The sequence below is a fragment of the Anguilla rostrata genome, chromosome 15, assembly GCF_018555375.3.
Source record: "Anguilla rostrata isolate EN2019 chromosome 15, ASM1855537v3, whole genome shotgun sequence".
Taxonomy (NCBI): Eukaryota; Metazoa; Chordata; class Actinopteri; order Anguilliformes; family Anguillidae; genus Anguilla; species Anguilla rostrata.
In genome coordinates this window covers 36,866,244-36,891,312 of record NC_057947.1, presented here as the reverse complement: position 1 = coordinate 36,891,312, position 25,069 = coordinate 36,866,244, and the positions used below count along the sequence as shown (strand labels likewise).

At 45.4% G+C, this 25,069-nt stretch overlaps 1 protein-coding gene across 3 annotated transcripts in view; it reads right to left on the bottom strand.

The window, feature by feature from the left end:
• Nucleotides 1-25,069, bottom strand: part of LOC135240652 (5-hydroxytryptamine receptor 1F-like) — a 57,618-nt gene that overhangs the window by 18,265 nt on the left and 14,284 nt on the right. The window contains exon 1 of one of the 3 annotated variants that reach the window (XM_064310439.1): nt 5-876. The exons of the other annotated variants lie outside the window; for them this stretch is intronic. The gene's annotated coding sequence lies outside the window, so the exon portion shown is untranslated. Of the gene's footprint in view, nt 1-4; nt 877-25,069 lie in introns of those variants that run through there. 3 annotated transcript variants of the gene reach the window in all.

Here is a 25,069-nt window from a genome sequence, read left to right as displayed (position 1 = left end):
TTACCTTTTGCGTTCGCACCGCGGCTGTACTGCTGAATGTCATTTAAAGAGACAAAAACATTTTTATACTCAACGAACAGAAGTTAGTTAGCCCGTTTCATTAAAATCATTTAGCCTACTTAATTATTAGTGTCTTCAGTCGCTCACGTTTGATTCACTAGGAGTGTTGATGAGCTTTTAATCCACAAGAGCTAATAAATCCACAGTGTATCGTTAACCGCTTGGCTTCTGCAATACCACACGCGCTTCGGCACTCAAGCAATACTGGAAGTGGAATAAAAATGGACGGTGGGTCGTGGCGTGAAAGGATGTGTTGACATTATTCAGGGAAAGTGGTTTTAATTAGGCGTGTGTAGAAGCAGACATAACGGAAAGTCAGTTTGGTGATTCCTGTCACTGAATGAACTTTTTTTCCCCCTTGTCACATATGTGGTATTTAATCTGAACGATATCACAGATTTATTATATAATCCAGGCGTGCAATAAGAACTCATAACCCCCGAAAAAAACCTATTCACAGGTTACAGCATGGGAGGTGTAAAACATCCACATTACCTATACGTTCTATGAAAAAATGAAACATAATTGTATGAAGTGATGACTGTCTAAAACACTTCTCTTCACCTTCACGTGGAGTATTTTTCCTTCAGCACATCCATGCTTGCCCCTCTCACTTTGACACAGTACTGCCATTTATCCTGAGCAGGTTACAACTGTCTGCATTTTCACACAGTGTCCATTTGCACAGCTGGATATACACTGACGGAAAGAGCCCTCACTCAGGGGCACAGAAAATACACTACACTGCCTTTAGGCAACAAGGTCAGGTCCCAGCAAATACACTACACTGCTGCCACGCTCAGAACCGTGCACACACACACACACACGCGCACACACACGCATGCATGCACATGCACACACACATACGCGCGCACACACACACACACGCACACACACACGCATGCATGCATGCACACACACACACACAATACACACACGCACACACACACTATACACACACACACATGCGCATACACACAAACACACACACACACTAGACACACACTACACACACTATACACACACACACATGCACATGCACACACACACACACACTAGACACACACTATACACACACACATACGCATACACACACACACACTATACACACACACACACACAAGACACACTATACACACATACGCATGCACACACACACACAGTATACACACACACACACTAGACACACACTATACACACACACAGATACGCATGCACACACACACACACACACACACACACTAGACACATACTATACACACACACATACGCACGCACACACACTACACACACACACACACACGCATGCCCACACACACACACACTATACACACACACCCATACCCACACACACACACACACACACACCAGTCATCCTCATCATTTAGTAATGACGACTGATTCCGAGCAGAGATTCCCAGCAGTCAGCTTGCTGATTAGTGTACTCCAATGCCAGCAATGACACAACTCATCACTTTGCTTATGGACTAAAGGGCATCTCTAACCACCATCACATTGCTTATGGATTAGAGGGAATTTCTAACCACCATCACTTTTCTTATGGATTAAAGGGCATCTCTAACCACCATCACATTGCTTATGGATTAGAGGGAATCTCTAACCACCATCACTTTTCTTATGGATTAGAGGGAATCTCTAACTACCATCACTTTGCTTATGGATTAGAGGGCATCTCTAACCATCGCCTCTGTAGCGGCTGCAGATGTGTGGCTGAGATAAAGACCCTCCTCCCTGCAGCACTGCTCTCCACAGACCTCTCTCTACAGACCGAGCTGCAGCACCGCTCTCCACAGACCGCTCTCTACAGATCGCTCTCCACAGACCACTCTCTACAGACCGAGCTGCATCACCGCTCTCCACAGACCGCTCTCTTTAGACCGAGCTGCAGCACCGCTCTCCACAGACGGCTCTCTACAGACCGAGCTGCATCACCGCTCTCCACAGACCGCTCTCCACAGACCAAGCTGCAGAACCGCTCTCTACAGACCGAGCTGCAGAACCGCTCTCTACAGACCGCTCTGTACAGACCGCTCTCTACAGACCGATCTGCAGAACCTCTCTCCACAGACCGAGCTGCAGAACCGCTCTCTACAGACCGCTCTGTACAGACCGCTCTCTACAGACCAAGCTGCAGAACCTCTCTCCACAGACCGAGCTGCAGCACCTCTCTCCACAGACCGAGCTGCAGCACCTCTTTCCACAGACCGAGCTGCAGCACCTCTCTCTACAGACCGCTCTCCACAGACCGAGCTGCAGCACCTCTCTCTACAGACCGAGCTGTAGAACCTCTCTCCACAGACCGAGCTGCAGCACCTCTCTCCACAGACCGCTCTGTACAGACTGCTCTCTACAGACCGCTCTCCACAGACCGAGCTGCAGAACCGCTCTCTGCAGACCGAGCTGCAGAACTGCTCTCTACAGACCGCTCTCTACAGACCGAGCTGCAGAACCTCTCCCTCAATGGGCCCAATTTTAATCAGCCGTATTGTCTGTAAAATTTCCTGTGTTTCTGATGTGCAGCTGCCCAGAATATTTTATGCCAAATAATGTTCAGTAATTTCTAATGAATGTAGCCCTGTAGCTTTCCTACAATAAACTCCCACCCCCCACCCCAAAAAGACTGCTTAAGCAAGTTGTGATATTATTGGATTTAACCCATATTAAATTAATACAATAAGGTAATTTTAAAAGCCAATATTGTGAACTAAATTGAAATAAGCACTTTTGGCAACTGCAGGATCTCATCAAAGTACCTTCATTAGTGATGAGGAAAACTGCTTGGAGGGAGAACAGAGGGCCTTCCTAACGATGCAGCTGGAGTGGTTTCATTTCCCCCCCCCACCGCCCCAACCCCCCACCACCCAAGACCTGGAGTACCATTTATCAGTCTGTCAATTCACACCACTCACATCCATACAAATTACAAACTGCTAATTAAAAGCTTCAGCGGAAATGCCCTTTCAATGGAATTTTAATTTTGTTTTTTGTTTCAATCTCATGTGCATCTTTAGTTAAACAAAACACATACAATGCAGCCAATAGCTTTTATACTTGTACACGCGTGTCAGAGCTGACGACAGTATACATCATGAGCTGTACTTGACAGCACTCACTTCTGCTCTGTGATAGTTATGTAAATACATCGCAACCTTTATCCCAGTCATCAAAATGGGCAGGATTTCCCTGGATTTTAAAGTGAAATTATAGATAATTGTTATTATTTATTAATAATTTACCAGTGTGAAGCAGACAAACATGTTTCGGCATTGAACTCATCAGCGACTTGTTCCGGTTAAATGCATCAGACTGGCTTTAGGAGCAGGCTGCACACATTTTTTAATATTCAAGTCATACCATTTATTTACAAAAATAACTGCTGTAATAACCTGCCTCTCTGATCTACTGCAAATTAAAAAATATGTGCAGATACTTTCCCAAATCTGCCATTGTTTTCTGTATTTATATGACCAGGAGGTGAGGTCATTATTTGCATATGACACAGATACAAACACACTCTGTAGACGGGCAGGACACTTCTAATAAGGCCTCCCTGTTTAAAAGCTGCCTCACATCACAGGTGGTTTGATATTGGGACAGAATTGGGCTACATAAAAACATAAATAGGCTAGCGCAAGGCTACAGTGCACTGTGTACAGTTTGAGGAAAAAATCAGCATAGCTTAAAACAGAAAATGCATGCTCCAAAATACCTGAATTACGTTATTCACCAATCAATCCCACGCTGATCAACCTGCAGTTTATCAGCATCAGAACGCTCCACCCTCTATCCAGTCAAATTCACAGCATCATTTAACAGTGTCAGATACATGACTGGCAGAGTCTAAAATAGCCAACCCAGCCACAGATGGCAGGTTTTCCAGACCATAAACGTGGAAAGCGGTTGCTCCTATGAATCTGCACCAGAGTGATAATAACATGCCCTGGTGGAAATTCCATTTACACGCTTTAAAATGCTATAAATGTCAGGTGTCCCCCTGTGATTTCTGTTCGCTGGCTATCTCCACTAAAAACCCAACACCCCCTGGAGAACCCCGCCTCACAGGCATGGCAGAGATGCCTTAGCAGGGAAGATGGCTCACTGGTTGATGAATGAAGTCTGTGCAACCAGAAATCTGTGCATGAGCGAAATGTCTCAGAACCATACCAAGCACAAGCACAGCACTGCCTAGCAGCCTGTAGCGCCCTGTAGCAGCCTGTAGCAGCCTGTAGCGCCCTGTAGCACACTGTAGCACCCTGTAGCACCCTGTAGCAGCCTGTAGCGCCCTGTAGCACACTGTAGCAGCCTGTAGCACCCTGTAGCAGCCTGTAGCGCCCTGTAGCACACTGTAGCACCCTGTAGCAGCCTGTAGCGCCCTGTAGCACACTGTAGCACCCTGTAGCGCTCTGTAGCACCCTGTAGTGCCCTGTAGCACCCTGTAGCGCCCTGTAGCAGCCTGTAGCACCCTGTAGCAGCCTGTAGTGCCCTGTAGCACCCTGTAGCAACTTGTAGCAGCCTGTAGCTCCCTGTAGCAGCCTGTAGCGCCCTGTGGCACCCTATAGCGCTCTGTAGCAGCCTGTAGCGCCCTCTAGCGCCCTGTAGCAGCCTGTAGCGCCCTGTAGCAGCCTGTAGCAGCCTGTAGCGCCCTGTAGCAGCCTATAGCAGCCTGTAGCGCCCTAGACTGTGACCCAAACAGGACTGCCTTACTTAGATTCTGCTGCTGAATTCTCCTTTTCTGGGATTGCTGTTTCAAGCACAATACCACTATGAACATCCACTTGGAACATAATCTTCCCTTCGTGAAGCAACTCAAGATTTGAATCTTTGATCTGGGAAAGTCAAAGTAAATAGAATCACGAGAAGTTTGAAATGAAAATGATTTAAAAAAAAGAATATCGGCCTTTCTGGACTACAATATGAAAAGAACTTTAATCAACAAGACAGACAGAAAGCGTTTCCCAAGGGGGAAAGAGGTCATTTATATCAGTATAGGATATATTTTTATTTAAAGGTTTACCTTGTATATTTTCAAATATATCAATTACTGCTGCTTTGATATATGAAATTGCATATGAATATGAATGCATATTAAGTAAAGTTCCGCTATATTATTTAATAGAACCGCACACCATGCGTAAAATGGGTCTCTACACAACACATGTTTGATATTGAAAGGTATAAAAATGCAACACAAAGCCATGCAAAATAAAACAGCCTAATGCAGCACCTCTGGAATGGGCTCATGATGCGTTAATGATGCTTGTATCTGACCACAGAGAAGTGTACTACAATGTTAGGCCATTTGTGTCATCTCAGCTCATCATCTGCTCATTATGTTTTGGGCTTGGCAGCTGGAGACGTCTCCAGAAAAGCCCCTTAGCCCATTATCTCACCCAGCTTAACAGTTTTTCTACAGATGACACAAATGACTGTACTTTCCACGCTCTTGGGTCAACTGCCACTGATTTTTCTCCACTCATTAAATTCCTAAAGTGTGTGTGTCAGTGCATGTGTGTGCGTGCATGTGTGTGTGTGCGTGTGTGTATGTGTGTGAGTGCATGTGCGTTTCTGTGTGCGTGTGTGCGTGTGTACATGCGTGTAAGTGTGTGTGTCATTGCATGTGTGTGCATGCGTGTGTGTGTGTGTGTGTGTGTGAGTGCATGCGCGTTTATGTGCGTGTGTGCGTGTGTAAGTGTGTGTGTCAGTGCATGTGTGTGTGCGTGTGTGTGTGAGTGCGTGTGTGTGTCAGTGCATGTGTGTGTGCGTGTGTGAGTGCATGTGCGTGTGTGCATGTGTGTGTCAGTGCATGTGTGTGTGTGCTTGCGTGTGTGTGCATGTGCGTGTGTGCATGTGCGTTTCTGTGTGCGTGTGTGTGTCAGTGCATGTGTGTGTGTACGTGTGTGAGTGCATGTGTGTATGTGTGTGAGTGCATGTGTGTGTGTGCGTGTGTGCATGTGTGTGCGTTTCTGTGTGCGTGTGTGCACGTGCGTGTAAGTGTGTGTGTGAGTGCATGTGTGCGTGTGTGTATGTGTGTGAGTGCATGTGTATGTGTGCGTGTGTGCATGTGTGTGAGTGTGTATGTGTGTGAATGCATGTGCGTTTCTGTGTGCGTATGTGCGTGTGAGTCAACGTGTGTGTGAGAATGCATGTGCGTTTCTGTGTGAGTGCATGTGCGTGTGTGTGTGTGTGTGTGCGCGTGTGTGTGTGTGTGTGCGCTTGTGTGTGTGTATGTGCGTGTGAGTGAGTGTGTGTGTGCATTCTTTCTAAGTATTTTGCAATAAAATTTGTAATAGATAACTTCTGAATTTAAGGTGGAAATCCATAACTTGGGTACAGTTTTCCCAGGAAGTAGCAGAGACATGATTAGTTATTTTTGGGGACTCAACTTTGGAGGGACCAATTTTTTAGATCTCTTCAGTGAGATCACAGGAAGGCGAAACATTAGATGAATCTATTTGGAATTTTTTTAAAAAATCCTTTTTGATTAAAATATGTTTAAAAGTAAAGATACTAGATCTTTTACGTTAATAAATATGGAAGAAAAGTTAAAATGAGAGTTGTCATGTTTACAATAAGTCTGTTCTCTCAGGGAAAATGAGCACCTCTGTGCATCTCGTTGCCGTCTAAAAACTGCACCTGGGGATTTCATGCACCCACACTTGTTTTAATCTGCCGGTTGGATTTAGGCTGTCAGAACATCTGCTTAATATCTTTTGGATGAATAACCTGGTCTGTATCTCCCAGAGGGGATGTCAATGAAGTCATTTTGTTTTTTTTTAGTTTTCAAAGTCTGTTGTTTTGCAATTATTTCAATGAAAAGCTCACACGTTTTTCCACTATATTTCAGTGGGCTGGGAAATTGAATTTTAGAGGACATATCTGGAGCTAGAGTTGGAAAATCATCTTTAAAATAAAGTGCACACACCTTCACACATTGTCATGAATATGACCTCCAAAATGTATTGAGATTCCAGAAAGACTTTGGACAATGTTAAAAATGATTTATAATCTGTTGTGTCAATGGCCATTTCTGGCTTTCAGAATCCAGACCTAATGTTGTTTGTGATGCAAGAATTTGCTGTAAAAAGGCTTTTGTCTAAATGTATATGTGCCCGATAGATCCCACAGAAGCCCACTCATATACAGCAAAGAGAAACACTGGGAGATATTGCGCAGTTTCAGTCAGCACATTGTTCACACAGAGCTGAGAAGCAGGCAGTGGTTTCACAGTTTGTTTACACTCTGGTGCGCTCTGTAACGCAGAAGCATCAGCCATGGGGGGCTGATAATAACCCCCCCCCCCCGTTCCCCAGCAGCTTCTCACTTGATCATCACCCCCAGGTCCACGCTGGGGCAGTCAGCAGAGAGGGGTAATGAGCATTTTGGGTTTGAATGCAGCAGAGAGCACTGAGCTCGGTCCCCCAGCCTTTCATCTCTGCTGGAGGGGCGGTCTGCAGATGAGAGGGCTCTAATGTAGGCCGCCTTTGAGCTCCAGCCACAGCACGAGCATTAAATAGGGCAAAGAAGGCGGGTTGCTGAGCGGCTCGTTCGGAAAAGACTACGCTCTACGGGCTCAGACCAGACCGTGCCGACTGTGGCGGTAACTCCAGAGTGACACGCGATTGCCTGTTGCATCGCCCGGGTTATGGGAGGGTTCGGTCGGTTAGCTGTCCACATCTCATTGATCTCTAGCGCCCCCCGCTGGTCGATCAGGTTCCTGTGGGTGGCACGCCAAAGCTGCATATGAAAGGTCTTCCTCTGACTCCACTCTATGTGAGCTTAGCCCTGGGCTACAGTGTGAAAAGAAGTAGGCTGGTGACATCACTTGTTTTAGAGAACCACAGATGTCTTCACCCTCCTGATTGGCAGTGGGGATCACACATGAATTCGGCTACAAATAGTAATTGGATATGCCAAATTAGGGTGGAAATTGGACATACTGAGCCCCTTGCTGGGCACCAAACTAATTTATAAGAAAAAGAAAAAGAGGGCAAAGGCACTGGCTGTGTGTGAAAGCAGGTCGCAGGCTGAGGAAAAGAGGGGGAAAGACGGGTTCGAATCGTGCTGTACGGCTTCAGATGACAGGCTTTAACAACCCAATATATCGCCACAAATTTACAAATGTGCTTTAAATAGTGTGCAGAAAAAACTGCAGAATTTATTATGGCTACAAGTGACATACTGAGAGGTGGGCTAATATGTTAGCAGACTCTTGGTACTGCTTCAGTAACAGCAAACAGGAGTCCGTTAGAAAGGCTCATTGATTAAATGTTACGTAAATTGTTCAGCTCTTAGGGATACAAATGGCTCAGTGCTTTAATTCTTCAGTACTGCTGATATGCCATCTCAATAAATTTGCCTTTAAATAATTGCCTTTACATGGCAGGGGTTCCCTGGTGAAGTACTACAGTTTTACCCGTGACCAGCAAATATGCAGTCATATTTCATACTGCCTCGTCATGCTTTATTATGTACATATACTTGATTTGTTCCTGCCTTTCTTTTTATTGAAAAACTGCAGGACACCCCCCACCCAGTGGGTACCCCTCTGCTTAAATAAGGGACATAATGATAATCCTAAAGTGTAAAGGGATAAGACATAGGACTGGATACCCAGCACAAGGGAGCCTGTTAAGCAGAATATTCCACGCAGAAATACCTTCTCATCTCATTCTCAACACTAGCCAGGCTTATCCATTATACAGCTCTAGGACACACCTCTTCTGTCCATTCTAGGAATTAGTTTTTTTTCCCCGAAGGCATATGGTTCAGGTAACTGCTCCCCAATTTTTCCGGCTTTCCAAAAACCAGGAAGCAAGAAAGCCTTTCAGGCTCGACAGGAAGGCTAATAAGGCTAATGTGCGAGAGCCCGAGTCAGATATGCAATTACTGTAATTTCTTTAATGGAGGCCTTGCAGTGTCCCCTCCTTCAGCCTGATGCATCAGCAGTGGGGGGGGGGTATGTGGCCGTGACCAAGGGCAAAGATTACGGGCGGCCATGCCCACCGACCCCCCCCAACATGGTACACAATTTAACCCCCCCAGTTTGCGATTTGAAATCCCCTCCCCCCAAATCTGAGATAGCAACTTGATACCAAAACACCTTCCCACCCCCTCGGTCCACGATGCTCCCCTCCATGCTTACTGTCAAACCCCGCCCACGGCTGTAAGGCCACACTCTCCCATTGGCTCTCCAGCTGTCATGGGGAGAACCTACAGTCTCTTGTTTTCACTTAATGAATCAACCTGCTTCTCAGTATGACAGCCTGAGCACGTTAGCGCCTGCTTCTCAGTGACTTCTCAGACTGAGCACGTTAGCGCCTGCTTCTCAGTGACAGACTGAGCACGTTAGCGCCTGCTTCTCAGTATGACAGACTGAGCGCGTTAGCGCCTGCTTCTCAGTGACAGACTGAGCGTGTTAGCGCCTGCTTCCCACTGACAGACTGAGCGCATTAGCGCCTGCTTCTCAGTGACAGACTGAGCACGTTAGCGCCTGCTTCTCAGTATGACAGACTGAGCCTGTTAGCGCCTGCTTCTCAGTATGACAGACTGAGCGCATTAGCGCCTGCTTCTCAGTGACAGACTGAGCACGTTAGCGCCTGCTTCTCAGTATGACAGACTGAGCCTGTTAGCGCCTGCTTCGCAGTATGACAGACTGAGCGCATTAGCGCCTGCTTCTCAGTATGACAGACTGAGCGCATTAGCGCCTGCTTCTCAGTGACAGACTGAGCACGTTAGCGCCTGCTTCTCAGTATGACAGACTGAGCCTGTTAGCGCCTGCTTCCCACTGACAGACTGAGCGCATTAGCGCCTGCTTCTCAGTATGACAGACTGAGCACGTTAGCGCCTGCTTCGCAGTATGACAGACTGAGCCTGTTAGCACCTGCTTCTCAGTGACAAACTGAGCACGTTAGCGCCTGCTTCTCAGTATGACAGACTGAGCACGTTAGCACCTGCTTCTCAGTATGACAGACTGAGCACGTTAGCGTCAGGCACATAGCTCTCAGCCTCTCCATATTCATAACAGGGTCAGGAAAAGGGCAGGGCCCACACAATCTGATAGCACAGTCACAAGCAGAACATCACAATGCTTCCGACTAGACTGTGCTTCTCCTACGATCTACAAATTATCAATACAAGGGTGGTGGCTACATTTGATCACGGTGTCGTTCAAAAGGGCAGAATCACACAGTCACATTTAGTTTACATGATGGAAAATTTCTAATTATTTTTTTAGGAATTTCAAGTGTTATTTGAATCTATGTTTAAAGTTAGTGATTTAGTCCTTATCATTCCTTCTTTTCTAGAAAAAATAAAAAAATGGCGGGTAGAAGGATCTGACTTTCTGACAGACAGAAATTTCACGGCCTATTCAGGCCTGGCAAAGCGCCCTGTGGAATGCCACACCTCACCGGAGCTAGTGATCTTCAGCTTCATGCAGCGGCTGCCCTAAACTGATCTAATTAACTTTTTGATACTTGGAGCCACACCATAGCCACAGATCTTGCTTCATGGGCAGTGAGATGGTTGAGGCAGCTTAGTTCTGCCAAACATCCTCCCATGTTTAGAAGAGACAGTGATTCAGTGGATTTAACAAGGACACACAGTGTCATTGATGCAAAGCACCTCTCTTATGCAGCACCTCGAATTTCAGGTACTCGAGTGCTGATAGCTCCCCCTAGTGGAGCATCTTCAGTCTGCTAAACATGAGTGAGTGAGTGAGTGAGGTTCTTCACATCTGAAAAGTTGGTTAGGTATGATCAGTCAATGACAGCAAGTTCCAGCTGTCATTTTACAAAAAGAAACCCCCCCAGTCACAAACACTTTATATACTACAAGGAGATTCATTCTCCTTCATGCATAATTTGATTACTGCATGGTATACTACAATATAATTTTCAATTATTTATTTTTTCTCCTTTTTAGACATTTACAAGACATTGTTACACAGAGCAACTAATACAGTTTAGATTTTTTAAATGCAAAGAAGGCTTTGCTTTGCTACACATGCAAAGCTCAGGAGTATAACTATAGCAACAAGCCTGCAAGCCTGTTAGCCGCTACGCTACAGTGCGTCCCCAAGCTGAATCAGCAACACTAAACTGAATTACAGCTCAGCTTTCTGAAATGTGATATTACATCTTGCTTACTAACACAGGAACAGCTGGAATTTGGACATTAACTGGGATAATTAATCTTTCAGTGAGCGTTGTTGATGAATGTTAAATGCTTGTGAATATTTTCAAACCGCTATGTACACAGCCCATGGCCATATAATACTGATCTAATGACATGTGGCTCTGAAAAATTCCTCTGCATGTGCTCATAGTGGTCTTCTGGACTGGAATTCCCACAAATGCCATCTGAAGAACATATGCTCATTTTCCTTGTGTTCATCCAGCCTACAGGTCATGGACTTGGCACTGTCTGACAAACACTCATGCAAACGGCGAGGGACCTGGGCCCCAGCTCAAAAAAAACAGGAAATGTGCACTAAACTCAAAGGCAACTCACAAATGCTCAGAGTGAACAAACATCGCCTTGCTGTGGCATAATGAATTAAAATATCCAATTACATTTCTCCCATGTAGTTTAGGAAAATTGTCCTGATGGGAAGATGGCCCAGGAGAAAAGGCATCTGCACATGTCAGAGTTTTACTGCAAGAGGTCCTAGGGAGCGGCCAAACCGTGCTTTCCTTCCCCAGGATAGACCCTCTGGGCAGTTAGCACACTTAATATTGCAATTTAATTAGAGACTAGAGGTGCATCTCTTTAATGTGCTTAATTTACAAGGCTTCCACAATCAAGTGCACTCCTCTTGGCTAACAGCCACTTGAAAACATCTAACCTAATTTTTGATAGTCTACTGATTGGAGGAGAAGTGCATCGCCCAGTGATCTGATTGGAGGAGAAGGGAAATATCTCAGTGATAAGGAAAGCCATTGGGTGCCTGTTGTCCAGACTGAGCTAACCGTAACCCAAACACCCTATCAGGGCTCTGTAAATGAATGCACCGGACTGACTTTTCTGCTCTCTAGAGAGAGAGAGAGCAGGTGCTACAGATTTAGAACAATCTCACAAAGAGAAACCGTTTGAGATGACCTTCCTGACAAGGCGTACCTGGCTGTCATATTCTGGTCTGGGTTCGAGCCTCACTGACCCGGGAGACCGGGCTGAATATTCTGCCAGCAGAACATCTCCAGATCAGGTGGAGCCAGAGAGGTGATCTGGTGACATTTCCCCCGGTCAGGCGCCGCATCCGCCTTCGCTCCGCTGGAAAACTGTCATGGTAACGGAACCAGCCAAAGCTTAAAATAGCAGATAGAGCATGTGGCTTCTGAGGACTGCTTATCAAACAGGATGATGGAGTCTTATACAGCGTGGAAGAAAAAAGGAAATATGAATATATAAATACAAATAAAATGGCAGGCAGATGGGGCCAAAGACAGGTAGAGATAAGACTTGGAGTGTGTTTCAGACAAGAACACACACTTGTCACCATGTAACCACTTTAACAATGAGAATTTAACCTCATCATCACCATACAACACTATACTATCACCATACCACACCATACCAACCACACCATACCACCACCGTACCACACCATCCCGCCACCGTACCCACCATACCACCACCGTTTCACCACCGTACCACACCATACCACCACTGTACCACACCATACCGCCACCATACCACCACCGTACCACACCATAGCATCACCGTACCACACCATACCATCACCATACCACACCATCACCGTACTAGACCATACCACACCATACCATCACTGTACTATACCATACGACACCATACCACCAACGTACCACCACCATACTATACCATACCACACCATATGACCACTGTCCCACCAAACCATACCACCACACCATACCACCACCGTACAACACCATACCATACCACACTATACCACCACCTAGACCAACTGTCAGGTCAGGCTTTACAAGAGAAGTCTGAAAGCCATTTTTAAGAAGTTTGTTTTACGGAATGGCAAGGATTCAAAAGAGCATTTGTTGACTTAGAAGTTCTAAATTGGGGGGGGGGGGGGTCAATAAGAGCAAGTGGAGGCCAACACACTGTAAGCTATCAGTGGCCCCAGGTGAGGAAGCAGGTGTGGTCAGTGGCCTCAGGTGAGGAAGCAGGTGTGGTCAGCGGCCCCAGGTGAGGAAGCAGGCGTGGTCAGTGGTCCCAGGTGAGGAAGGAGCCATCGTCAGTGGCCCCAGGTGAGGAAGCAGGTGTGGTCAATGGTCCCAGGTGAGGAAGCAGGCATGGTTAGTGGTCCCAGGTGAGGAAGCAGGCATGGTCAGTCTATCAGGAAAGTTATTTTCCTGATAGACTAGTCTCCCCAACACCAAGCAACTATTTCAGTTTAAATTAGGCACTGGACACACTGAAATACCATTTGCCTGGAAGAGAATGTGTTCTTATAAATGACCATAAAGCATTGCAATGTTGCAGACAGATGAAATATCAGATACCCAGATTACTAGGTGGTTTTCGGCTTTGGAGTCAACAGTTCATAACTGTTCATCAAGCAGGAAAGCAGAGCAGATGTCTGCTACTTGCATGCTGTTCCAGTCTCTGCCTGGATACGTTCAAATAGCTAAATGTCAGAAGAGGTGAAAATCAAATTCTGGTGGCTTTCTGTTGCCTTAAACACACTTTCCTGTTTATTAGAGAGTCAGGAGGTCACAAACCTACAACATTACAAGACTTAACTATACCAAATCAGGCCTGCCAAGAAGGCAATCTCTCACTCCCTCTATTCAGACCTCCTGTAGCACACCAGTTTCCTCTTAAATCCCAACAAATTGGCAGGTGTTTCATGCTCCACGCAGTCAGGAAGTGCAGCAGTGTCAGTCTCCCAATCACAGCCCTCATGTGGTCAGAGCGCACTGGAAGTCAAAGCGTTTCATACGATCCTCACGATCCTACCGTGAATCTGAAACCTCTCACCAGGCTGGAGTGTGTTTAACAAGGGAAAGCGCCGTTGGGGTGTGAAGTGCGTTAAGACGACAGAGCGCTCAGATTCTGGGATGTGAAGAGCGTTTAGACGACAGAGCGCTCAGATCCCTGGATGTGAAGTGCGTTTAGACGACAGAGCGCTCAGATCCCTGGATGTGAAGTGCGTTTAGACGACAGAGCGCTCAGATTCTGGGATGTGAAGTGCGTTTAGACGACAGAGCGCTCAGATCCCTGGATGTGAAGTGCGTTTAGACGACAGAGCGCTCAGATCCCTGGATGTGAAGTGCGTTTAGACGACAGAGCGCTCAGATCCCTGGATGTGAAGTGCGTTTAGACGACAGAGCGCTCAGATTCTGGGATGTGAAGTGCGTTTAGACGACAGAGCGCTCAGATTCTGGGATGTGAAGTGCGTTTAGACGACAGAGCGCTCAGATCCCTGGATGTGAAGTGCGTTTAGACGACAGAGCGCTCAGATCCCTGGATGTGAAGTGCGTTTAGACGACAGAGCGCTCAGATTCTGGGATGTGAAGTGCGTTTAGACGACAGAGCGCTCAGATCCCTGGATGTGAAGTGCGTTTAGACGACAGAGCGCTCAGATTCTGGGATGTGAAGTGCGTTTAGACGACAGAGCGCTCAGATTCTGGGATGTGAAGTGCGTTTAGACGACAGAGCGCTCAGATTCTGGGATGTGAAGTGCGTTTAGACGACAGAGCGCTCAGATTCTGGGATGTGAAGTGCGTTTAGACGACAGAGCGCTCAGATTCTGGGATGTGAAGTGCGTTTAGACGACAGAGAGCATAGATCCCTGGATGTGAAGTGCGTTAAGACGACAGAGCGCTCAGATTCTGGGATGTGAAGAGCGTTTAGACGACAGAGCGCTCAGATTCTGGGATGTGAAGTGCGTTTAGATGACAGAGCGCTCAGATCCCTGGATGTGAAGTGCGTTTAGACGACAGAGCGCTCAGATCCCTGGATGTGAAGTGTGTTTAGAAGACAGAGCGCTCAGATTCTGGGATGTGAAGAGCGTTTAGACGACAGAGCGCTCAGATCCCTGGATGTGAAGTGCGTTAAGACGACAGAGCGCTCAGATTCTGGGATGTGAAGTGCGTTAAGACGACAGAGCGCTCAGATTCTGGGATGTGAAGTGCGTTAAGACGACAGAGCGCTCAGATTCTGGGATGTGAAGTGCGTTTAGACGACAGAACGCTCAGATCCCTGGATGTGAAGTGCGTTTAGACGACAGAGCGCTCAGATCCCTGGATGTGAAGTGCGTTTAGACGGCAGAGCGCTCAGATTCTGGGATGTGAAGTGCGTTTAGACGACAGAGCGCTCAGATCCCTGGATGTGAAGTGCGTTTAGACGACAGAGCGCTCAGATTCTGGGATGTGAAGTGCGTTTAGACGACAGAGAGCATAGATCCCTGGATGTGAAGTGCGTTTAGACGAGAGCGCTCAGATCCCTGGATGTGAAGTGCGTTTAGACGACAGAGCGCTCAGATTCTGGGGTGTGAAGTGCGTTTAGACGAGAGCGCTCAGATTCTGGGATGTGAAGTGCGTTTAGACGAGAGCGCTCAGATTCTGGGATGTGAAGTGCGTTTAGACGACAGAGCGCTCAGATTCTGGGATGTGAAGAGCGTTTAGACGGCAGAGCGCTCAGATCCCTGGATGTGAAGAGCGTTTAGACGACAGAGCGCTCAGATTCTGGGATGTGAAGTGCGTTTAGACGACAGAGCGCTCAGATCCCTGGATGTGAAGAGCGTTTAGACGACAGAGCGCTCAGATTCTGGGATGTGAAGTGCGTTTAGACGACAGAGCGCTCAGATCCCTGGATGTGAAGTGCGTTTAGACGACAGAGCGCTCAGATTCTGGGATGTGAAGTGCGTTTAGACGACAGAGCGCTCAGATCCCTGGATGTGAAGTGCGTTTAGACGACAGAGCGCTCAGATTCTGGGATGTGAAGTGCGTTTAGACGACAGAGCGCTCAGATTCTGGGATGTGAAGTGCGTTTAGACGAGAGCACTCAGATTCTGGGATGTGAAGTGCGTTTAGACGACAGAGCGCTCAGATTCTGTGTTGTGGGAGGAGGAATGCACTCTTTAAGCCCTGGAACCCGCCTTGCCTCCCTGAGCATTTAATAATCACTCCTGTGAGATTCCCTCTCGCTACACACAGCCATTAATCTGAAGAATAGTAAAGAGCTGATCTCAGCATTCCACAGAAAGGTCAAAGACATAAATAAAGTCCAGCACTTCATGTTTACAAAATGCATTTGTGGCAATTATTATACACCAGCAATAGATGCACTTAAGATTCTGATATCCATCATGACTCTAATAACTGAACATCTTATTTAAAATGAAGTAAATGGCATACAAGTAGCATATTAATGAAAAGACAATATTCAGCATGTTTCAGCAATCATGAGATTACTATACATTCCCACTTCTGAGTGCCACTATTATCAGTCAAGAATTCAAAACATACGACTTTAATGTAAAGCATTAAAACTGATAATTGAAAAACCATTCAAAATCGTTACTCAGTGTCAATGATAAAAATAATATATTTATCTAAAAGAATTCCACAGTACACGTAACCTAGATTTCAGAGTGGGGTTTATGTTTACCTTAAAAAGATGACTGCCATGCTAGGCTGACAGACAGTACATGACTTCCCTCTGATTGGGTAACCCTCTTCTCATGTGCTCTTAAGGTGCAGCGCAAAATCTGCTGTTTGTCTTCACTTTAAACAGTTTCCAATTTTTGCATTTTCATTAAGTCCTGATGGGTTCAGGATTAATTAAGGTTATAATTGAGTACTGTGGTGCATCGTTAATAGAAGCTGTGAGCACCTGTCCATAGAGCTGGATTTGATCCCACTTTCCCAGCCTGATTTTAATGTGCTAATTACTTGTGGCCTACAGGGTCATCACAGGAGAGGGGTGTGCATTGTGCACACACACACACACACACGCATGCACACACACGCATGCGCGCACGCACACACGCATGCACATGCACACACGCACACACACACACGCGCACACACACACACAGACACACGCATGCACGTACACACTCTCACTCACATACACACACTCACACTCACATACACACATATACACACACATGCATTTGCACACGCACACACAAACACACTCACACACAAACACACACACACACAAACACACAGAAAAACACACTCTCACACACACACACAAAACATGCTGGGTATGAGGGGAGCAGTGCACGGGGGAGCAGTGCACGGGGGAGCAGTGCACAGCGGAGCAGTGCACGGGGGGGAGCAGTGCACGGGGGAGCAGTGCACGGGGGAGCAGTGCACGGGGGAGCAGTGCACGGGGGAGCAGTGCACGGCGGAGCAGTGCACGGGGGAGCAGTGCACAGCGGAGCAGTGCACGGCGGAGTGCATGACCAGAAGCAGAGCCAGCCCCCCCACAGGCACTCCAGACTCACCCTCCGCTCTGATTCAGCATTACATTTCACACATTACTGCAAAATTAAAGTTCAGCTACCGCCAAATTACATCCTACCAGACTGCGTTTGTGTAGGGGAAAAACAGATGTTTCCATTTATTTGTTGACCAAGGTTAAGAAAGAATGAGAAGTGAGAGAATTGAGGTTCTGTAAACACAAACCCTGGTTTATGAAGAAAGCACTGAAAACTCAGGTATCGTGTCGTTACAGGATTCTATAAATCATCAACAGCAAATTTCAGTTTTATAAGAAAGATCTTAACATTGAACTCAAGGCAGGGGAATCTTTCTTCCCCATTTGGCCATACAGAGGGACGATGAGGGAAATGATTGATCTGTCACTTTTCATCAAGCAGATACCAAGAAATACCAAATATCACAGAACCTTGGTGAATATCAGCTGTCCTCGTGACCTTTATGGGTAGATGTGCTGGTAAATTAGGCCCCTGTTGTTTCCACTCGAAGCTCATGCTGTGCTGTGCATGTATGAAGAACCATAAACAGTAAAACAAACAAGCTTCTACCTTGGATTTTTCGAGTGCCAACTCAAGTGATTCCACTGCACAAGTGAGTACTGACTCCACTGCTAAATGAGAACTCACACCATTGACATCCTCCATGATCTGAATCAAAAGGAGACTTGGCACTCCCACATAACTGCAAAAGGTAAGAAAAATTCAATATGTTTTGTGATATTAATAGACAGTCCAAGCATTCCAGTTGCCTAATCTTTGCTGAAGAACAGACTTTGCTCATTTTGTTCACTTCAGATGCTCATAAAACAGACAAACCAAACATTACCTGATCCAGCATATAAAGCAGGAAGAGACAGTGGGAGGGGCTCTGGGCAGCTCCATTTTGCATGAAGGACACTGATATGATTGGGGGAAACACCATAAACTGTGGAAAAGAGCACACTGGAACCAAACTGACCCAAAACAACGGGAGAGCAAGCAGCTGTATTCCACACGTTCAGTGAGGCATGAGAGTTCTGGAACATCAATAACGACGACGAGCGCCATGAACACGAGCTGTCCTCTGAACCCTGCCATCAGCCATTCAGGGCACAACCTGTCATGTGATCCACGTCTCCTGTCAGAGTGAGCAGAGAGAATCGGCCCGCTTCTCATCGCCCTGGTTACCGTCACTTGGCGACCGCATCCCTTTCATCAGCTGCACATGGCAGGCTCTTTTTGATGTGGCTTGCAGCCTGTTTGAAACAGACCTGCCACACTTTGATCTGCTGTGACATCATAAAAGGAGGTGAGTGGGATGCTGTAAATTGGGTATTTTTGGTTGAAGCCAATCCTGGTTTAATGAAAAATGATCTCCATTTCCATCCTCTGCGTGTGCTGAGGAGGGAGCAGTGTGTCCGTTAGTCCAGCAGACAGCCAGACTGATATTATGAGACTGCAGCAGACAGCCAGACTGATATTATGAGACTGCATGCATACTGAGGTTCCCCACAACAGGATCAGAAAGCAAATAAAGTCAAACTGCAGATATAAAAATAATACATATGAAGTTATTTTATAGAAGCATGTGCATATGCATACACTCTATATGTATGTGTGTGAAAGTATGTAGTTATATACGCCACAATAGTTCACATGACTAATATTTACAATATTAAAAAATTCTACATATGATACCAGTTGTGTACACTTATTCCTTACAAAGTGGAATATTAAGTTGAGTAACTGAAAAACAATTTTATGATTTTATGTCAGTTGCAATATTTCTGCAAAAATGATCTTCAAAGATAAATTAATTTTAATTTAAAATGCAGAAGAGCATTTAAGAATGAATGTTTCTAATGTACAACAGGGCAGATGTACATTTTATCACCAAAATCACGCCATCACTGTTCAGGTGTCTCTTTACTTTCTTGTGCTTCTACAGCTTCTGAGCCTACAGATAAGCAGAACTGTAAAATAATTGATGTACAGATATTTTAATCCAAAATTATTCATTTTATGCAAGAATTAACATCAAATATTGTAATGTTGTGCCCATTGTTGCAATTCATTCAGGCACAGTTCCCCAGATTCCCTCATGATTCACAAACACGCTTTCCATCCTTAATTTGTGCTTAAACCAAACTGCGTTACCAGTTCCTCTGATGTTCCTGCACCAGCAGGTCATTCTGTAGAGTACGCTGCTGTTTAGTCAGCGGAGAGCAGGCTACTGGTAATCACAGGAGAGGGGTGTGCATTGTGCACACACACACACACGCATGCACGCACGCATGCACACACACACGCACGCATACTGAGTTTGTTTGGCATGTCTAAAGTCTATATTTTCAACATCCAATTATCACCTTTCTCATTTATTCCACTACTTCATCACAAAGTTTTTTTTTCACCATTAGGGGCAGTTTCCATCGTATCCAAACAGGAAATTACCAGAAATGTGCTATAATCCTAGTCAATGAACAACTGTACCTGCAAGTTGTAGTCCTTTCATAGAGAAGCTTACTGGTTATGCACTGAAAGATTCGAACATGTACCAAGATATTAAAGCAAAACAATGATCTTGAGAGGTATATTGAAAGCAAGCTGGGCAGGTAATGGGAAAAGGAAATGGGACAGTCTGAACAAAATCAGTTTTCAAAAAAGTTATGAAATCAAGCAAAGGTGAAACGCCTCAGGTGAATATGCAAACTACTTCCTTCATATTCACGAGGAAACCCTTTATCCCGGCAGTGTCAGCAAATGTTTTTTTTTCACTAAATTGACTTATTGTCATGATTTCCATTTTCACCAGAACACTTTCTATACTGCACAGGCATCATCTGGATTATGAGGAAAAACACCTCATTTCTGACAAGGACAGAAAATCGATTCTCATTCAAATCAGATCAGTTTCCTCGGCATAATGGTGTTGGCAGTCAGCAGGAAGAAAAAAAGTAAATAAATGAATGAATGAAAAGTTGCCACACCCTGCCAAAAGCGATTTGAACATTTCCCTTTATGATGCTGGCCAAAGTTTGCCCGGGAGTCTGTCAACCGTCTTCGTCTTCAAAGCAGTCAAATTTTGAGGAGGAGAGGATGACACAAGTGTTCCGCTCTAGGGACACGCCTGCCTCTGATCAAGGGTACCCCGGTTCTGAAGGGACGCGCGAGAGCACGCATGTCTGCTCTGATGTGTACACGCTTATCTCACAGCAGCACATGGTGGCCCAGGCCTGCTTCTCGCTTTTCCTGCCACGCTGTAAAGCATCTTTATGACAGTTTTCTGTATAAAGTGCAATAAAATAAAAAAATGTAAAAATCGATTACATTTGTTTCTATTTCCATCCAAGTCTGGTTAATGAGGGGTGCCTGACACATTGCTTATTAAGGCCATGAAAAAATATTTTTCCTTCTGAGGAACACATTTTGAATGTTCTTTTTTCTGTTTCTTACACTTTTTTGTTTGTTCAAGTGACAGGCAAACTCACAGTAATATAAGATAACACTTCCTTACATGTGATAATTAGCATGAAGGACATGCTATGGAGCACACAGATGGAACCAAAGGGTATTTAATACAATTTTAGGTGTCCAAAACCTCTTTGATAACTCCACCACATTTTCTAATCAAAAACAGAAGCGGTGTGAAATATAACAGGGACAAGACACTGCTGCCATATCACATTAAGGGCTTTCCCCTTCCAACCAGTCTTTCCTGTAGGTGTGGCTTCAGAACACTGTCTGTACCAGGGGCAAGTAGGCAGGGGCAAGCAGGCAGGTGAGGACATGCAGGGTCAAGCAGGCAGGGGAGGACATGCAGGGGCAAGTAGGCAGGGGAGGACATGTAGGGGCAGGCAGGCAGGCCTGGGGCAGGCCGCCTGCCCTGAGTCACATGACTTCACCCTGTCACATGACTTCACTCATTCCAGTACACAGGTAAAATTAACACATCATGCTTAGAGGTGGCCCGGAAAAAGCTGATGGAAAAGTAAAAAACTCCTCCATCTTTCTGGGTGTACCTTCTCACAGAAGGACATACTCCTAAATTATCTAACATTTCATTCTGTTTTAAAGCTCAAGCCACAAATCAAATGCAAACAATTCAATTAGTAATTTCTTGGCAATATTCTCCCTGTAGTCCCTGCACTATTTTTGCCAACACAACAAATACAATGAATCTGTATCAAAATATAATATCTCTACTATCATGTTAATAAAAACACAGACATTGGGTTATAACAGTATTTAGACTCAGGGTAGGCAAGGACGGTCCATTTTGTTTCTGTAGCCTTAATTCACTTCTGCATGACCTTACATTTTTACCAAATCCATTTATAAACTCATTAATGACAGATATTTTGCTTCCCAAAGTGAAATGTTTGATGTGACAAACGCAAGAGTGAATAAGAACTGGAGAACTGAGTTAATTAGCTAATTGAACTGTAGTAATTGGTGGAAACACTAACCAGCACACACACAAGCCTTCCATATATGGACTTGGCCACACCAGCTTTAGACCAACCAGAGATGACCTTCCTTCTGTCTTCTCCACCTCTGAGCAACACAGGGTATTTCTGGCAATATATAAAAGTGCCTTCATGCATATTCATGAGGAGGTGTGTCCAAGGGCATAGCCATTGGCACAGTATTGTCCTTGGTCATGTCTCTTTAATAAATATTCATGATGCATCAAATCAGACCATCAGCTTCATCTCCAGGTGGGGCCAGACAGAATTTGTGGTTCTACTTTGAGAATTAGTAAAAAATAAACCAGTAATTCCATCAGATTTCCACATGCCAATAAGAGAATCCCTGTCAAGCACGAGGCAGCACTTCAAAAGTTTCATTCCAGCTGAGCACAGCCTTTAGAGAGGATTAGCAACTCATTTTTTTTTACTCTGCATCCACTCAAGAGGACTCAAGTCAGAAACGTCAATCGACCTTTCCAAACCCACATAACATGGGATTTTGTCAAAGGAGGCCAGACTAAAACCGAAGGTAGATGGGCAAAAACATCTTGAAGATGGTGGGGTGAGATTTGCACCTGGTATACAGGAACACGAGTAACAATAGAGTGCATTATCACTTAGTGCATTATCACTACTACGTTTCCACTTCCTAATGATTCACTGTAGAGCTCTACACACACAGGGGCTCTGACAGTCTCTCACAGTGAGGATACAGCACAGTCTCTGTGTAGTATACTGGTTAGTACTGTGTAGTATACTGGTTAGTACTGTGTAGTATACTGGTTAGTGCTGTGTAGTATACTGGTTAGTGCTGTGTAGTATACTGGTTAGTGCTGTTTAGCATACTGGTTATGCCTGTTTAGCATACTGGTTAGGGCTGTGTAGTATACTGGTTAGTGCTGTGTAGTATACAGGTTAGGGCTCTGTAGTATACTGGTTACAGTCTACTGGATACGGAACTGTCTCTCACAGTGAGGATACATTACATTACATTACATTACAGCATTCAGCCCTGAGCGATACAAACACATGTTTTACATTGAGGATACGAAGCAAGCAGTTCTTTCTACACAGTGAGGATACGACGGAAAACCAGTTCTTTCCTTCACATGTAGAGTAGGGATACAGCACAGTTTCTCAGTGAGGATACAGCACAGCCTCTCACAGTGAGGATACAGCACAGCCTCTCACAGTGAGGATACAGCACAGTCTCTCACAGTGAGGATACAGCACAGCCTCTCACAGTGAGGATACAGCACAGTTTCTCACAGTGAGGATACAGCACAGCCTCTCACAGTGAGGATACAGCACAGCCTCTCACAGTGAGGATACAGCACAGCCTCTCACAGTGAGGATACAGCACAGTTTCTCACAGTGAGGATACAGCACAGCCTCTCACAGTGAGGATACAGCACAGTCTCTCACAGTGAGGATACAGCACAGTTTCTCACAGTGAGGATACAGCACAGCCTCTCACAGTGAGGATACAGCACAGTCTCTCACAGTGAGGATACAGCACAGTCTCTCACAGTGAGAGACAGAAAAATAGTGTCATAATTATATCCTGGCATTTATCCAGAGCAATTTAGACAGATTAAAGTTTTGCATACCGAACATCTGGATATGTGCTGAAGTCGCTGGTGAAGTGCTTCTGCTAAAGGGTACAACAGCAGAATCCCACTTCCACTACACAGCCCTAACAAGTATACTATACAGCACTAACCAGTACACTACACAGCCCTAACAAGTATACTACACAGCACTAACAAGTATATTACACACCACTAACCAGTATACTACACAGCACTAACCAGAGCACTACACAGCCATAAAAAGTATATTACACAGCCCTAACAAGTATACTACACAGCACTAACCAGTATACTACACAGCACTGACCAGTGTACTACACAGCCCTAACAAGTATATTACACAGCACTAACCAGTATAGTACACAGCCCTAACAAGTATACTACACAGCCCTAACCAGTGTACTGCACAGCCCTAACCAGTGTACCACACAGCAGTAACCAGTACACTACACAGCCCTAGCCAGTGTACTGCAGTGTACTACTCCTCAAACTATCTGAATACACACGTCCAGCGAGATCTGCATGAAGCTGTCCGTTTGGCTTGTATACTGCACCTGCTTGCTATGACATCACCATCCAATTAGAAAACTGGCAGCATGAGCACAGTTTAGATTTCAGTGGGGTGGGGTGGGGTCTGTCGCAACCCTACCCCCCCTTCCCCCACGTACCTAAATGTGCACACTGCACACAGCCCATTTCACTGCTGGCCTGCCTGCCCCCCCCGCCGCCCCCCTTCCCCCGCCTACCTAAATGTGCACACTGCACACAGCACACAGCCCATTTCACTGCTGGCCTGCCTGCCCCCCCCTTCCCCCACGTACCTAAATGTGCACACTGCACACAGCCCATTTCACTGCTGGCCTGCCTTCTCTTATTCTATAACTGCGAGCTAGCTGATTGGCTGGGAGAAAGAGTAACCAAAACAATCACAAATTCATTGTTTTCAAAGCTTTGTTGCTTTTGAAGGTAATCATTTAGAATAAGCTGTTTGACTTCATTGTAATTCAGATTTTTTTATTGCTAAATTTACAGCTAAATTTACATTTGTGAATAATATTTGCCTATGGAGAACAATAATATTGTTCTTCCTCTCTGTAAGTATTCATAGAAAAAAATCACAGCTGGAGTAAATTCTTTTTATCTTAAAAAAAAAAAAGACGAGTTACTTTCATGAACCAATAAGTATCAACCCAACCCAAAACAAATGCACAGCAGTTTCAGAATAATCACAGAAAGAGCCATTTGTATCAATTTCCCCCAATTTCACAGTCACAGCGCAACTGTCAAACTCAAGCACACTCTGCAGTGAAGACCGGAGGCGTGTCTAAAGCAATTTCAGTCATCTTCGTCATCTTCATCATCTTCATGACTAAATCGCAGCTGCACCTGCAGCACAGTGGTAAACAGGGCTTTTTTAAAGAGGAATACATTATCTGCGGGTGTAGGGAGCGTTTTATTTCCCCTCAGGAAACTGGCAGCTCCACCGCGTGGGACAT